An 18036-nucleotide genomic window follows, 5' to 3' on the forward strand; every position below is an offset into this window, starting at 1 on the left:
TCCAAGGACTGTTCCATTCCTGTGTCCTTTTGCAGAGAGAGATAGTCGGTAGTTACTCAGCTGCTGTGCCCCTGGCTGTCATATTACAAGGTTGTCATGTTTTCTATTCCAAAATATTACTATCTTGGAATGACAATTAAATACTGGGAAGGTTTAAAGCCTGTGTCTCAGTATTACAAGGAAACCTTCTGAATGCAGGTTAGTGAGAGTGGGAAATTATTTCCTTGGGAAGCAGGCAGAGTTCATGACTGGTTCTTGAATCTCATCTGTATAACATCAATGTGGGCATTTCTGCACCACATACTTAAATAGGTGTAGTAGTCATGCTCTCTGCCTTAGGGAAACCATAGTTCTGAGAGAAAGGGGACCAGGTCTCACGATCCGTGAGACCTGGTTTGTTGCAGTGAGCGGGAAGAGCGGGCTAAGCCCGCTCTCCCCACTCATGAGCGAGGAGGGAGCCCTGGGCGGCCGGATCGGTCACCCACACGATTGCTGGCTCTGAGATGGAGCCAGCGTGGGCTGATTGGCCCCCGCAAGCTCCAGCATGCCCTGCGCGACTGCAGGGGGCATGCTGGCGAGATCTCCGGAGCCGGGAGGCGGCTTTTCACCTCCCCTCTGGGGGTCTCCTCATGAGTAGGCACGGCGCGAAGCCCCAGGGGCTCAATTCAGACATCTCAACAAACCATGGTTTGTGCTAACCATAATTTAGAACCTGACCCACGGTTTGAGTTTCCAAATTGTTTGCCAATAGCCAAACCATGGTTGGAACTGCTTGTCTGTACTTGTATTACTCAGCTCCATAAATTCACTTGCACCTTTGTGATGCAGCAGCCTCTGGAGGTGGAGTGAGGGCTATTGCTATGGTTTGTCAATTCAGATGTCTTGCCAAACCATAATTAGCACAAATCATGGTTTACAACACACTTCTAACCATAGTTTCTCGTTCCTGTTTGATGGTCGCAAACCAAGATTTGTCAATTGAGACATCACACCAACACATAGATACACTTCCTTAACCATGGCTTGCCAGTGATGTCTGAACTGAGCCAGCGATGAAAATCTCCCACAAAAAATGTCCATAATCCTTATGCCACTCCAATTTTCAGCATTATTTGGAAGGAACTATGATGGATAAATTGATATAGAGGCGAGTCTCACAATCAGTGAGACCCGCTTTGTCCGGGTTAGCGGGGAGAGCGGGCTAAGCCTGCTCTCCCCACAGATGATCAGGAAGCCCTGCCAGGGCAGCCGGATTGGCTACCCACACGACTGCCAGCTCCGTGATGGAGCCGGCTGGGGAGTTTGGGGCCGTGCGGCCCCCGGTAGCTCCAGCATGCCCTTCATGAGCGCGCAGGGCATGCTGGAGAGCGTCCTGGCTGGGGGTCTACTCTTGAGTAGCCGTGCCGTGGCAACTCACAAGCAAAAAAAACCAGGTTTGCAGAGTGCTCACTCCGCAAACCCGGTTTAAGGGGAGGGTTACTTGAGCGGGTTACCCGCTCAGGAACCACCAGGCTCGCAGCCGAGCCCGGTGGTTCACACGGTATGCAAAAATTGGGCTAGGCTCCCTCAGCCCGATTTTTGCAGGCCGTGTGAATAGCCTCATAGATTGTAGTGTAGATATGCTCTTTTTCACTATTCTGTGGCATGCCACCTCTGCTGCATTTCCTTTCTCCTTCGGCAATTTTCTCCCATCCCTTCATTGGCTTTCTCACCCTTGCACTTGGGATGCCTGAGAAAACAGTGTTTGTCTCATTCTCTCCCCCTTAGAATGTAGACTTCACAATAGCTCCTTCCTTTCTGGGTTTGGAGCAAACTTTGTTCCTGTCCCTGACACTCGCAGCCTACGCCACCTCTGTAATGAGTCACAAGAGACCCCCACGCACGTTCCATGCTGTTGCTGACGGATGGGTCTGTTAGCAGCTGTGGCCCACGTCCCCTCCCGCCAGCACCTCGCTCCGTGGAGATTTATGCCTTTAATATCTCCAGCTTTGCAAGAGATCCCACAGCAATGAAGCAGCCCCAGGACAAGTCAGCAGAGTGTGGAGACTTTTTGCATTGAGAGTCTTGGTTATAGTCTGAGATACAGGAAATAAGCAGGGGGCAGGGGAACTGAGGGTAGTTTCACAGATTATTGTTTTCTTATGCAGGGAAATTTTTTCTTATGCAGAGTGGATGCACCATCATATGTGATGGATAATGCACACACAGTTAAACAAACACAGGTGTGCGTGTGTCATGTGCATGCTACTTGGAAGTGATAATTCAAGTAGGAAAATGATGGTGTGTAAAACTACCTTAACACAGGGATATTTTATTTCCTTCTATGCTGTAATTCAAGGTGGCACACGTGGAATTCCCAGATGGTCTCCCATCCAGGCACTGGCCAGAATCAGCCCTGCTTAGCTTCAGCAAGGTGGCTGCCTCAGCTGCCTTCAGACTAGATCCTGGGACCAAATTAAGTATTTCACAGTGCTGCCGATACCCGCCAATAAGGCTATACAAATGATCCATGTGCAGAGCCAAAACCAGGTCTGTGAGGAGAGCGGGTCTGACCCGCTCTCCCCGCAGACGATCAGGCAGAATGCCCTGGGCATCTAGATCGGCCACCCAGATGATTACCAGCCCCATCATGGAGCCAGGTGGGTCAGAGGGGTGGGTGTGGGGGGCCTCGACCCCCGGAAGCTCCATAAGGCACTGTACAAGGGTGCGGTGCCTTGTGGGGAGCCCCCCAACACTGGGAGGCTACTTGTGAGTCACTGCGGTGTGGAGCCATGCTGCAGTGACAAATGATCTTTTAACCAGATTTTCAGATGCTCTCACGCCCAAAAGCCGGGTTAAGCGGCAGGCTTCGTAAGCTGGCTTGCCACTGAGCCTCCGCCGTGAGCTGCGCAGCTCCTCTTGCTGCACACGAGCAGCAGGAACTGGGCTGGGCTCCCTTAGCCTGGTTCCTGCTGCTCGTGAGAATAGCCTCAGAGTCTCCTACAAGCACACCTTTTCACTCTCCAACAAGCTCTTTAAAGAGTAGCCATACTGAGTCAAACAGCCAGTGGCCCACCCAGCAGCGCTCCCTCTAATTTTTTCTATTGGTGAGCGGAATGAGTTTTGTTCTGGGCAGCAGTATCAAGGCAGTTTGCACACTATAGTGTGTTCCCCTATAAATACCACACGTGCACGCAAACATAAATATCAAAGGAAAGAAGTGTATTTTATAATTTTATTCTGTTTTAATAGCAGTTGCTGGTTAAAAGTGGCCTATAAAATAGCAATAGCAATAGCAATAGCACTTACATTTATATACCGCTCTATAGCCGGAGCTCTCTAAGCAGTTTACAATGATTTTAGCATACTGCCCCCCAACATTCTGGGTACTCATTTTACCGACCTCGGAAGGATGGAAGGCTGAGTCAACCTTGAGCCCCTGGTCAGGATTGAACTTGTAACCTTCTGGTTACAGGGCGTCAGTTTTACCACTGCGCCACCAGGGGCTCTGGGCTCTATTATAATAATAAATATTATTTTGATTAAATAACTAAATCATAATAAATTCTAATTTTATTAACTGAAATAAAACAATAAAAAATAACTCCCTGTTTTCTAAGCCTTGTTTGTTTAAAATTGAATTTAAATTTAAAATTCAGGGAATCATTTACTTTTTTCCTTTCCAATGCCAATATTAACCACTTTCAGAACTCTTTATTTGAAAGAGGTGCATCAATAATAATAGTAATAGTAGTAATAATTTTATTTTATTTTTATTTTATCAAATTTGCACACTGCCCCAAACTTTCGTCTCTGGGCAGTTAACAATAACATAAAACCAGTTAAAAACATATACAAAAAACTTTAAAACAATTTAAAAGTAAACCAGAGATTAATGTTACACAAGCACAACAAAAGAAGTAATGTCTATTGATATATGTATTGTTTTGTGCTATATCAGATCAAGCAGTAAAACATTTTGTAACCTGTTCTAGAATCACAGTAGAAGGATTGCACATAATTTTTAAAAATATAACTCTCTCTCTCTCTCTCTCTCTCTCTAAGTATTGTGGGTGGGCGTGGGTTTTTATATATATAATATATATATAATAGCAAAAGTATTGTGGGTGGGCGTGGGTATTTTCCTTATGTGGTAAGATTTTTTTAAAGCACATCTTTTAAAAACATATGAACTAATTCAGCTAATATTCAATGAATATCGAAACAATAAGTAAACATTCTAAACTATATATTCTCTTGGGGAGGGGGAAGCAAAATTTTGTATTATTTCCATGGCACCATGCCAGCATCAAATACTCTATCATTTATACATATTATTAATAATTTATTAGCGGAACTCCTACCTCAGCCTTTTGGGGTTCATTGAGAGGGTTTGGAAAGGTACTCAATCAAGTTAGTCAATAAAAGTTTGGAAAGATTCAGCAACAGCAATGAATGAATTGCTCTGCCACGTGGTCCTTCTTTCTTTATTAACCCTCTGCTCAGCTGTTTACCCCTCAACTCTCTTGCCCAGCAGTATTGTGAACTCACTACCAGGAAATATTGATTGAGTGAGTGAGTGAGTGAGTACTGTCAAGTTGGTGTCAACTCTTAGCAAACACATGTTGTTGTTGTTGTTGTTGTTGTTGTTGTTGTTGTTGTTATTTCGATTTCTATACCGCCCTTCCAAAAAAGCTCAGGGCGGTTTACAAAGAGAAACATCAAATAAATAAGATGGCTCCCTGTCCCCAAAGCGCTCACATTCTAAAACAAAACATAAGATAGACACCAGCAACAGTCACTGGAAGTACTGTGCTGGGAGTGGATAGGGCCAGTTACTCTCCCCCTGCTAAATAAAGAGAATCACCATGGTAAAAGGTGCCTCTTTGCCCAGTCAGCAGGGGTCAGCAACATAGATGATGCTCTCCAGGATGATCTGTCTTCAACTTGGCCTTTAAAGTCTCTCAGTGGTGCATTCATTGCTGTCAAAATTTAGTCCATCCACCTTGCTGCTGGTCATCCTCTTCTTCTCTTTCCTTCAACATTTCCCAGTATTATGGACTTCTGAAGGGAGCTGAGTCTTCGCGTAATGTGCTTATGATAGTTTGAGCCTGGTCATTTGTGCCTCGAGTGAAACCTGGATTGATTTGTTCTATGATCCATTTGTTTGTTTGTTTTCCTGGCTGTCCATGGTATCCTCAAAAGTCTTCTCCAACACCAAAGTTCAAAAGCGTCAATGCTTTTTCTATCTTGCTTCTTCAAAGTCCAGCTTTCACATCCATAGAGTGTCACGGGGGAAACCATTGTTCGAACAATTCTAATCTTTGTAGGTGTAGACACGTCGTGGAATCTAAATATCTTTTCCAAGGCCTTAAATGTAACCCTACCAAGTGCTAGTCTGTGGCTTATTTCTTGACTGCTGGATCCTTTTCTGTTGATGGTCGATCCTAAAAGGCAGAAGCTATCCACCACTTCAGTGTCTTCATTGTCAATTCTGAGGCTGGTTGCTGTACCTGTTGTCATTAGTTTAGTCTTCTTGACATTTAGTCCCATTTTTTCACTGTGCTCCTTGACTTTCATTACTAGAGCTTGCAGATCATCCACATTCTCAGCTATCAGAGTAGTGCCATAAGCATAGCTCAGGTTATTGATGTTTCTTCCTCCGACTTTAAAACCACGTTCATCTTCTTCCAATCCAGCTTCTCTCAGTATTATGCTCAGCATATAAGTTGAATAAATAAGGAGAAAGTATACAGCCTTGTCTGTCTTCTTTTTTGATCTGGAACCAGTCTGTTTCACCATGTTCTGTCTGGACTGTGGCTTCCTGCCTTGAGTATAGGTTTGTCATGAGAACAATGAGATGTTCTGAGACACCCATTTTCTTAAGGATATTCCACAACTTGACATGGTTGATGCAACTGAAGACTTTTCTGTAGTTAATAAAGCACATATTGACTTTTTGGGGGGTATTCTTTGGCTTTCTCAATTATCCAGCATGCATCAGCAATGATGTCTCTTGTTCCTCGACCCTTTCTGAAACCACCTTGAACATCTGGCATTTCCCTTTCCACGTAGGGCTCTAATCTGCGTTGGATGATCCTGAGCATTATTTTGCTAGCATGTGAAATTAAGGATATTGTGCAATGGTTTGTACAATCTGTTAAGTCTCGTTTCTTTGTTATGGATATATAGACTGACCTCTTCCAATCTGTTGGCCACTGTGTCGTTCTCCAAATTTGCTGGCATAGTTTGGTTAGAGCCTTGACTGAGGAGATAACCACCTGTTTGTTTGTTTTTAAATCAGCCTTTGTCTGTTTGAGCTTTTTACACTTTATTTAACCCCACAACTGCTTCAGTTGCTTTGTTGACTGCTCTTTGAGGAGGTGAGAGTTCACTTTTAATGAAATATTTACCGAGGGAGGGTGGGATGGGGCACTGCAGTTATGGGGTTAGGGGGAGTTCCCCCTGTTACTGGGATGGGAGGTGGAGAGCTCCTTCCATCTCCCCTCCGGAGTGACTGCACTGATCTCTCTGGCCTCTCTGCTTCCTCCATGTGGAGGAAGGCCAGAAACGGGCTGCTTAGAAGAGAGGAGAGAGGCCCATGCAGTCACTTGGAAACAGAGAGGCGAGCTGAAAGGTGCTTGCCTCCCATCCCGGTGACAGAGGGAACTCTCCCCTCCCCCCACTTCTTGCAGCTGCTGCCACTGTTGCGCCCATCCCACCACCCTCCCTCCCTGGGTAAATATTTCATTAAAGAGGAACTCTCCCCTGCCGCCGTGCTGGCAAAAGCCCACGTGGCTGCAGCATCGGCAGCAAATGAGAGCAGAGCCAATTCCCACGATCTTGCCATACAAGATCCCAAGCAACAGGGGAAAGGCGAATGCGGGGGGAGAGCAGAGCAGCAAGCAAGAGCAGAACAGCAGCCATGGGGGAAGCAGCACTGTCTGGGAGCAGAGTTCTCTTCTCTCTAACAGGGATTCCCAGATGTTGTTGACTACATCTCCCATAATCCCCAAGCAAAAGCCATTGCAGCTGGGGATTCTGGGAGATGTAGTCAACAACATGTGGGAATCTCAGCGGGAACACTGTCTGGGAGCCCAGGGGACTCGGGAGCAGCAGCCAGTGGCAGCAATAGGGCGAGTGAGCAGCTCTTCGAGATTGCTGCATGTGGGGGCTGGTTTAAGCCTGTATGTGCACACGCAGGCTAGAGGGAATGGTGCCACCCAGTTATATAAATAATATATGCCGAATACTGAGCCAGACCATTAGTCTGTTTTGCCTTGGTCTGTCTATTATGACTGGCAGCAGCTCTATAAGATATCTTGGGCAATAGCCTTCTGCATGCTTAGCGTGTGCTCTTCCACCCAGCTATCAGTTTTTCCTTAGCATCCATATTCTGTTTTCTGTGGCCAGCCAGACGCCTCAGGGAAATTCAGATACAAGCTGATTATCTAGACCCATTTTAGACTGGCTTTCAGGCAGCCTATGGGGTGGAGACTGCCTTGGTCGGCCTGATGGATGATCTCTCCAATTGGAAATTGACAGAAGAAGTGTGACTCTTTTGGTCCTCTCGGTAGCTTTTGATACTATTGACCATAGTATCCTTCTGGAGCGTCTGAGGGCACTGCTTTGCAGTGGTTCCACTCCTACCTTTTGTTGGAAGTGAAGGACTATGCGCTGTCTCTTGTCTCAATGACATAGGAGGACAGACTAGTGAGTCAGAGGGTTACAGGGTCAAGACATTGGTCATCCCTTCTCTACTGCTCTGACACTATCCCTTTGATCTGTCGATTGCTAATCTCACTTCCTTCCTTCCAGGCACTTCCTTCCTCTCTCCCTCTTTTTCTTCCCTTCCTTCTACCTTGCAACATGCAAACTCCTCTCCCTTGCACCATGTGTGCAGAGATGCAGAATCCATCTGCATCCAGCTAGCTAGATAGATTAGAGATCCTAACTCCTCACTTTCCTATCTAGAATGGCATTCTAGATAAATAAATACCATTTATATGGATTTGAAACTATGAACTGGCTCCAAGTTACTTTACTCTCACTCAGCATACATGCATGCATAACTAAATTCCGCTGTGTTGTGCCTCTGTGCACTCTGCTATAATGAAAAAGGGTTTCTCTTACCACAGAGAATTCCCAACACCTTTTGGGCAGGTTCCGAAAGGTAGGACCTCAGAACAGTGGTACATATTCTGGTAACCTCCAGACTAGATTACTGTAATGTGCTCTATGTGGGGCTGCCTTTGTATGTAGTCCAGAAACTACAGCTGGTTCAGAATGTGGCAGCCAGGTTGTCCTCCGGGTCATCTTGGAGAGACCATATTGCTCCTGTATTGAAAGAGCTACACTGGCTGCTGATAAGTTTCTGGGCAAAATACAAGGTGCCGGTTATAACCATAAAGCCCTAAACAGCTAGGGCCCTGGTATTTAAGAGAAGTTCTTCTTCATCATGAACCCCACCACCTATTGAGATCATCAGGAGAGGTCCGTCTGCAGTTGCCACCGGTTCGTCTGGTGGCTGCATGAGGACGGACCTTCTCAGTTGCTGCTCCGATGCTTTGGAACGCGCTCCCTGCTGAAATAAAAGCCTCCCCATCTCTGACAATTAAAAAAAAATCTTTAAAGACACATTTGTTCACCCAGGCTTTTAACTAAATACCATTTTCATAGTTTTAACATTGTGTTAAATTCTGTAATGTTTTAACTTTTTGTTGCCATTTATTTTATTTTTATTTTTTGTTTATTTATTTGATTTCTTGATTCCTTCCAAAAATGGCCAGAGCGGTTTACACAGAGAAATAATAAATAAATTAGATGGATCTCTGTCCCCAAGGACTCGCAATCTAAAATGAAACACAAGATAGACACCAGCAACAGTCACTGGAGTTACTGTGCTGGGGATGGATAGGGCCAGTTACTCTCCCCCTGCTGAATAAAGAGAATCACCATGTTAAAAGGTGCCTGTTTGCCAAGTTAGCAGGGGTAGAGATTTTAACCAATGTTTTAATTTCTTTGTTGTCATTTATCTGTTTTAACTAATCTTCTAACTTTTCTGTTTTTGTTGTAAACCACCCAGAGATGTAAATTTTGGGCAGTATAAAAATATGTTAAATAAAATAAAATAATAAATATAGTCGTGATAGTCTGTCTTATCACAAAAGCACATCTAGAAAGCTTTAATATCAAGATTGGAGTACTTCATTCTATGCTAATCTCACACCAAGCTGACCAGGAGAGCTATGGGAGCTGTGAATCCCACATAACTGACTCCAGTGGTGTTCCAAAATAAAGGTCAGCTCAGCTGTAGACAGATACATATGTAAGGTATATGCTTTATACTGAGTCAGGTGTTTGGTCCATCTTGCTTGGTATTCTTTGTTCTGATTGATAGGATCTCTCCAGAATCTGCAACCAGGGCGGAGCCATCATTGAGCAAACAGGTTCGAAGAGCCTGAGCCGCCGCCAGTCAGGGGCCACGCCTTGTGCCCCAGCCATGCCCCCTGCATCTGACATCAGACGCAGGGGGCGTATCTTTGCTTGCAAACGGGGCCGTGCAGCCCCATTTGCAGGCATAATCCCTGGCCAGCACTGTGTTCGCATTGTGGCCAGAGTGGCTCGGGCTGGACCCAGGCTGCAGCTGGCCTCCTTCTGCCCCTGTCTTCAACAGGAACCTGTCTCAGCCCTACTGGGTGCTTCCAGGGATTGAACCTAGGACCTTCTACGTGCAAAGCAGATGCTCCACCACTGAGCTTTGGCCCCATCCCCAAGATTCTGCTTTCTGAATTAGCCTTCAACCCCCACTATTTGGAACTAGAGATATACACATAGAAGCTCTGACTACCATTGCGAGGAGCCATCACCCAACCTACGCGTCATATTAATTTTTTTAAAGGGTTTATGTCAGCAGCTATCACCAAATAATCTGATAAGGTTCACGAGGGTAATTATGTATTGTGTGAATCATTATTTTTCTAGGTGGAGATCTTTCTGTCTATCCGGTTGATTAGATGACCCCTTTTCTCTTAATCATGGCTCATTTTAAGTAAGGATGGCAAAGTGGCCTCTAAATGCTTTTGTCACAATATATTTGTTAGTTTCTAAGGTGCTGCGGGTTCTTGCCCTCTAGCACAATGTTTGGGTCATGAACCCAGCCTATAGAATTTAATTCTTTGTGTAGGCCAGAGAACACTTCTTCTTTCCCCTCCACCTTTGTCCCCCAAAGCCAGTACCTGACTCACTAGTACAGAGCCTTGGGGATGCATGCTCGGTTGGGTAGTAAGGCCTGTTTCTTTCTGGTAGCTGCCCCCCTGTTGTAGAACCTGCCTGGGGCAGGAGTGGGGCTTATAGCCCTACAGCCCATCCAAGCACAGTGTTCTCAAGCATCATCAGGAGTCTGCCTTGCCACCGCTAGCAGGATGGATGGCATCTCTGCCCTTTTAAGAACATATGAACAGCCCTGCTGGATCAGGCCCAAGGCCTACCTTGTCCAGCATCCTGTATCACACAGTGGCCCACCAGGAACCTCTGGGAATTGCTGCAGGAGTGTCCATTTTGTGGCAACCATACAGAAAGTGACATGCGAGTGCAGTAGCACCACAACCTGATGAGGCACAAAGGTTAGAGAGGGATCCTGGCTGGGTTCTGAGGCCTCCCGCAGCGCCCTTCTGTTGGAACTGCCACCCTCTATCCCAGCTATTCCCGCAGCATGGAAACCAGTGGATAGTTTGAAGCTGTGTTTATGCATTTGATTCCCCTTGCAGATTTAAGTATACGCTCCTAAATGAATGCAAATATTAAAATGCCAAGTCTAGTTTTATTCGTTTTACTTTCCATGTAAAGCAAGGAATAGGGAATTCCAGGGCAAGGGTTGGTTAATGAAATGGGGAGAAGGGGTGATCCTGTCAAAAAGGAAGAAATGGAATCCTCCTCTTTGGAAATTTCTGGTGTTGGCAGATACAGTATTGCTGCTTGCAGTCCTGATGGGAGCTAACCTGGCATAGCTCACAGCCTTTGCCCAAGCTTTTTTGGAGTCTTTAATGGAATTATATCTGGATCAAAAGTATTCCTTTCCTTGCATAGCCATTTTATGAGCCAAATCCACTTTGAACCTTTGACTGAATTTGATTGCCGACCTCTGACAGTGACGATCTCCCCTGACGACATTGGTTAAACATCTTCCTCATCTGCAGGGCTTTTGCAGCAAGCAGCCTGATGCTTTCATTTTCATTCTTGCAGTGCACTGCAGCATCTTACCTGCAGCCCCTTTGTCCTTCTCAGACTGTATGCTTTGCATTGATTGTACAATCAGAATGTTCATGTCTTCTGTTCCTCTGTAGCTTTTCTCTTTGGAACTGTAATCCTGTTTCCACTGCACATTTCCAATGCTTGTTTTTTGTTTGGCTTTGCCATTTTAACCATTCTATTGGCATGGGTCTGTGATGTTGCATTTTCAAATCTAGCTTTCTTAACCATTGCTCCGTGCATCAGTTCCTTCATTGCATATCTCCACTGCTAGCCAGGCTTTGTACAGTTATCTGTACAGTTTTGTACAGGGACTTTGGGCAATACTATCATGCATCATGTTGGTGGTGCCTGGATATGCAGAAGAACTGACCCACCTTCATCTAGGAGACAGGAGAATTCACAATCCTCCTATCACAATCACACAGAGCAGCTTCTCCTCCATTTTGTTAAAAGGAAATAATTTAGTTCAAGGCCACATGATGAGCCTGTGTCACAGCTAGGAATAAAACAAACCACCACTCTGCTATCATGAGCCAGGGGTTCTTCCTTGGAAGATCTGGTGACTTGGCTCTCCTATGGCAGCAGTACAGTCAATTGCTGCATTTCCCCCCCGGAGATTAGATGAGTTTTTGTAAATTAAGCAGACAATACATATTTTTAACTCTAAAAGCTAAAAAAACCAAAACAAAGTTACATAACGTTTATATAGAAAACAAAGAAAAAAATGAGTCTCTCTCGATCATATTTCCAGTTCCAAGAAGCCACAAAAGAGAGCCATCTCTGCAAAAACCTCACAGAATTAGCTTGTCCATTTCTTCGTCAGATTAATCCTGCTATATTATCCATTATTAATTACTAATTGCAAACATATTGGTGGCTGCAAAAATTGTCTTTGCTAGAGCTTGTAAATCATTGATTATACTTACTGTAAAGGAATGGCTATTTAAAGTTTGTGATGCCACACTGATGGATAAGGCAGACGTCTGTTCCCTAAGAGTAAGACTGGGAACAAACAAGAAGCGAGCCTGAGAAGGCTGGTCACACAGTGTGATCCTGGCTTTGGGGCCATCGCCATGAACAGAACATTTCCAGGTCAAATTATATATGACTCCCACCTCATCAGAGTCTGGGAGATTCGGCAAGATAACAGGAGAAAGGCCTGAGGGTGTAGGTAAGCATATTATTTGTTTGAGGGGCTTGATATTCTGCCTTTTAAATTCAGATACCTCACAAAGAGGCTCACAAAATTTACAATATGTTCTTAATAGTACAGTCTGGCTTGCTCTTGGCTTTGCAACTGAAAGGACAGGTGTGCATGCCCTTGAATCCAATGCTGGTTCAGCCACCAGTCTTGTCTGTTCCTACCCTCCATGCTTCGGGTGGGTGGTTTTTTAAAATCATCTTTAAAAAGTGCCACATGCATGTTAATCATTTGTAGTCTTCTTGATAAAAGGGGGAACCTTTTTTTAAAGTGCAAAACTGTGAGCTAGAGATTAGGGGGAACAAAGGGCATCAGCCAGCAGTGCTGTCAGTGCATAGTCAACCTCTGTTTCAGACTTGCAGAACCAGGTTTTTCAGAGCTCAGCATTAAAGAGTTCTGCAGGGCTCTATACCATTTCCACTGCTTTTTAATGTCTACATGAAACCACAGGGAGAAATAATTAGGAGATTTGGTATGGTCTGTTATCACTGTGCTGCTGACACCCAAATTTATTTTTCCATGTCAATCTTCATCAGGAAATGGCATAGCTCCCCTAAATGCCTGCCTGCAGGGCAGGGATAACATAGACTGAATCCAAATAAGATGGAGGGTACTACCAAAGACAACCACAGGGCTCTGTGGTTGCCAGGAGTCAACACCGATTCGGCGGCACACTGTACCTTTACTCATTGGGGGGGTGGGGTGGAACTCAAGAGATGGTTTGGACCTGACTGTTCTGGATGGGATTACACTCCCCCAGAAGGAACAGGTATTGGGAGTACTTCTGGATTCAAACCTCTCTCTGGTATCTCAGATTGATGGTTTGGTCCCAGAGCATGCTCTAAGGGTACGTGATACTGCCCTTACTGAAGCTAAGCAGGTTTTGGTGTGGTCAATGCCTGGATGGGTGACCCATGTATACCACCCCTGGGGATGGGGCCATAGCTAACTGACCCCTGCTAACTTGGCAAAGAGGCACCTTTTAACGTGGTGATTCTCTTTATTTAGCAGGGGGAGAGTAACTGGCCCTATCCACCCCCGGCATAGTACCTCCAGTGACTGTTGCTGGTGTCTAACTGATGTTTCTTTTTAGATTGTGATCCCTTTGGAGAAAGGGATCCATCTTATTTATTTATTATTTTTCTGTGTAAACCACCCTGAGCCATTTTTGAAGGGTGGTATAAAAATCGAATGAATGGATGGATGATGATGATGATAATGATAATAATAATAATGATTTTAGAAAATTGCAAGAAAAGAAAAACCAATCTAAGTGTTGCATGGATTGATTACAAGAAAGCCTTCGATTCATTGCATCACACATGGATACTAAAATGTTTAGAAACAACTGGTGTCAGCAAAAACATTCAGATATTTATTTAAAAAGCAATGAGCATGTGGAGTACACAGTTAACAATCAATGGCGAGACACTTGGACAGGTTAGCATTAAAAGAGGCATTTTCCAAGGGAACTCACTATCTCCTCTGTTGTTTCTAATCGCCATGACCCCACTTTCACAAATACTAAACAAAACAGGCCTCGGATACCAAACATCTAAAACATCAAGTAAAATCAACCATCTGCTGTACATGGACGATCTGAAGTTGTATGGAAAGTCCCAGTCAGAAATCGAATCACTGCTAAACACTGTCCGTATATTCAGTAGCGATATAGCAATGGAGTTTGGACTAGACAAGTGTGCTGCATTAATAATGAACAGAGGAATTATAAGAAAAACAGAAGGAATAGAACTGCCCAATGGAAGCAACATCAAGAACCTGGAAGAGAAAGAACATTACAAATACTTGGGCATTCTCCAGGCTAACATCGCACAAACTGAAGTTAAAAGAAAAATTGGAAGTGAATACATCAGGAGAGTTAGAAAAATTCTAAAGTCCAAACTCAATGGCGGGAACACCATACAAGTCATAAACACCTGGTCTATATCTGTTATCAGATACAGTGCAGGGATAATAGACTGGACCCAGGCAGAGCTAGAGACGCTAGATCGTAAGACCAGGAAAATCATGACTATCAATCATGTTCTGCACCCCCGCAGTGATGTCGATAGGCTATACCTCCCTCGCAGCTCAGGTGGAAGAGGAATGCTGCAAATCCATCAAACAGCAGAGGAGGAGAAAAGAGGCCTTGAAGAATATATCAAGGACAGTGAAGAAGATGCACTTCAAATGGTCAATAACGTGAAACTATTCAACACCAATGAAACAAAGCAGGCCTACAAGAAAGAACAAGTCAAGAACCGAGCAGAAAAATGGAAAAAGAAGCCACTGCATGGTCAATATTTGCAAATATAACTGGAAAATCAGACATCACCAAGACCTGGCAATGGCTTAAGAATGGCAACTTGAAGAAAGAAACAGAGGGTTTAATACTGGCTTCACAAGAACAGGCACTAAGAACAAATGCAATAAGAGCAAAAGTTGAAAAATCAACCACAAACAGCAAGTGCCGCCTTTGTAAAGAAGCAGATGAAACTGTGGACCACCTAACCAGCTGTTGTAAAAAGATCGCACAGACTGACTACAAACAAAGGCATGACAAGGTAGCAGGGATGATACACTGGAACATCCGCAAAAAATACAAGCTACCTGTAGCCAAAAATTGGTGGGACCATAAAATTGAAAAAGTTGAAGAAAATGAAGATGTAAAAATATTATTGGACTTCCGACTACAAACAGACAAACATCTGCCACACAATACACCAGATATAACTGTAGTCGAGAAGAAAGCAAAACAAGTTAAAATAATCGACATAGCAATACCAGGGGATAGCAGAATAGAAGAAAAAGAAATAGAAAAAATCACCAAATACAAAGATCTGCAAATTGAAATTGAAAGGCTGTGGCAGAAGAAGACCAAAATAATCCCAGTGGTCATTGGCGCCCTGGGTGCAGTTCCAAAAGACCTTGAAGAGCACCTCAACACCATAGGGGCCACAGAAATCACCATCAGCCAATTACAAAATGCAGCTTTACTGGGAACAGCCTATATTCTGCGACGATATCTATAACAACAGCAACAACATTGACAATAAAATTTAGCCATCCCAGGTCCTTGGGAAGGACTCGATGTCTGGATAAAACAAACCAGTCAGTAACACCTGTTGGACTGTGTAAACAAGAAATAATAGCTCAGTGGTAGAGCATCTGCTTTGCATTTAGAAAGTCCCAGGTTCAATCCCTGTCATCTCCAGGTAGAGCTGGCAAAGACCTGCCTGAAGCTGTGGAGAAGCCACTGCAAGTCCATGTAGGCAATACTGAAGTAGATGGATCAGTGGTTTGACTCAGTATAAGGCAGTTTTCTAAGTTCCTACTGAGGCAGTGGCCAGAAGTGCTTTTTAAAAAATCAACTTTTGACTGATACACCACCTGGGTCCATTAGTGAAGATGAATGGTTTTAAAATAGTGGTGTATATGCTGGTAATCTCCAGGCCTGGCTACTACAATGCACTCTGTGTGGGGCAGCTTTTGTACATAGTCCAGAAGCTGTAGCTGGTGCAAAATGTTGCTGCTGGGTGGTCTCTGGATCAACCTGAAGAGGCCATAGCATTTCTATTTTAAAAGACGTACTCTGGCTGCTGATATGTTTATGGGCAAAATGCAAAGTGCTGGTTATTACCTATAAAACAGCTTGGGCCCAGGATATTTAAGGGAATGCCTTCTTTGTCATGAACCCCACCACCTATTGAGATCTTCTGGGGAGGTCCATCTATGGTTACCATCGGTGTATCTGATGACGACTCAAGTTGGGCCTTCTCTAGTCTTCCCAAGGCTTTGGAATGTGCTCTCTGTCAGAATAAGAACTTTGCCTTCTCTAGTAGCTTTTAAAACTGACACAACCATTCATCCAAGATTTTAGTTAATTATTTAATGTATTAACTGTTTTAATCTTATGTTGTATTTTAACATTATGTAAACTATAGAGATTTGTATTTTGGCAGTATACAAATGAGCAATAAATAAAAAATAAATAGAGAGGAAATAGCTCATTGGGACTGAACACAGTGAAGTCATTTCCAGAGTGGCTGTACTGCTCTAAAAGTGTTGCATATGTCTTTCCCCTAAGTTTAGCATTCACTAGGCCAAGGATTCCCAGTGTTGGGGTCTCCAGATGTTGTTGGACTACAACTCCCACCATCCTTCAGCTACCGTAGATGGGGATGATGGGAGTTGTAATTAGGGATGTGCACGGAACCAGGCGGGGGTGGTTCGATGGTGTGTGGGGGTTGCACCTTAAGGGCAGGGGAGGGTGCACCTACCACTCCCTCTGCTTTTCCCCTGCTGGCGCTCAGTATTTGCAAAGTCCTATGGGGTGTCAGCATACCTCCCTGCCGCCCTATTCGCTTCCTGACCGGAAGTAGCTGGCGCACATGTGTGCGCCATCCTCACGCACATTGGGCAGGCTTGCATGTGAATACGGCGTATGCACACGCACCAGCTACTTCCACCAGCTACTTCCAGCCAGGGAGTGGATGGGGCGGCAGGGAGGTACACTGCTGCCCCGTAGGACTTTGCAAATACTGGGCCCAGGCAGGGCAAAAACGGAGGGGGAGGGATAAGTTCACACTCCTCCACCCTTAAAGTGTGACCCTCCCTGCCTTCAAACGTTGAACCTCCCAGTGTTTGAACCTGTTCAGAGGCCCATAAAAGGGCCTCCGAACAGGTTCGTGCACATCCCTAGTTGTAATCCAACAACATCTGGGGTCTCAAGGTTGGGAACCCTTGCACTGGTTTTGGGTCTGCCTCCAGACTCGAAAGTCTCTTGTACTACCAGGAGAGACAGAACCTCCCAATCAATGAGACAAGTCCTGTTGCATCACTTCTTGTGCATTGCAATGCTTCGGCTATTTTTATTCATTCATTCGATTTCTATACCGCCCTTCCAAAAATGGCTCAGGGCAGTTTACACAGAGAAATAATAAATAAATAAGTAGGGTCCCTGTCCCCAAAGGGCTCACAATCTAAAAAGAAACACAAGATAGACCCCAGCAACAGTCACTGGAGGTACTGTGCTGGGGGTGGATATTGGGTTTACCTTTCTTCTAGCTTCAAGCATCTCTTTCTCCTTTCACTTCCACATTATTTTTTTCTTGCATTGATGCAGTTATTTTTAGGGTGACATCATAACACCGGACGTCCAGTCCCTTTTTTTGGAGAGATATAAGCTGGGATATGCTTCCATGAAGTTCCTCCTTTGGTTTGTGAAAATCGATTAGATGGTCTCACATGTTAAATGGTCTCTCTCTCTCTCTCCCTCTCTCTCTCTCTCTCTCTCTTTTGTACATTTGAGCAATTGTGTTCTCATGGCCCTGGCTCTCTCATGGTTAGTTTTTATGGCCTATTTAAACAGCTGTTGGGCGTGTGGTAGCCACAGAAAAAGTGCTTAGAAGTGTTGCATATGCAGGCCTATGCAGGCCTATGCAGGCATTCTTGTTCTGTAATGAAATCAGACAGAATTTTAGCCTCTCAGCTCCTGACAGGATTAATTTGTGGAGGATAGTGCGTCCTCCTCCCTGGACTTTAAGGGCTGCGAGATCCATATGGTTCACCTCAACCAGCTGCTTCCCTGTAGGCGACTTTTA

General features: G+C 44.6%; 1 protein-coding gene across 3 annotated transcripts in view; it reads left to right on the forward strand.

The window, feature by feature from the left end:
• Positions 1-18036, forward strand: part of LOC128345048 (G-protein coupled receptor 22-like) — a 73305-nt gene that overhangs the window by 24931 nt on the left and 30338 nt on the right. The window lies entirely within an intron of this gene.

The sequence above is a fragment of the Hemicordylus capensis genome, chromosome 2 (assembly GCF_027244095.1).
Source record: "Hemicordylus capensis ecotype Gifberg chromosome 2, rHemCap1.1.pri, whole genome shotgun sequence".
In the NCBI taxonomy this organism is placed as follows: domain Eukaryota; kingdom Metazoa; phylum Chordata; class Lepidosauria; order Squamata; family Cordylidae; genus Hemicordylus; species Hemicordylus capensis.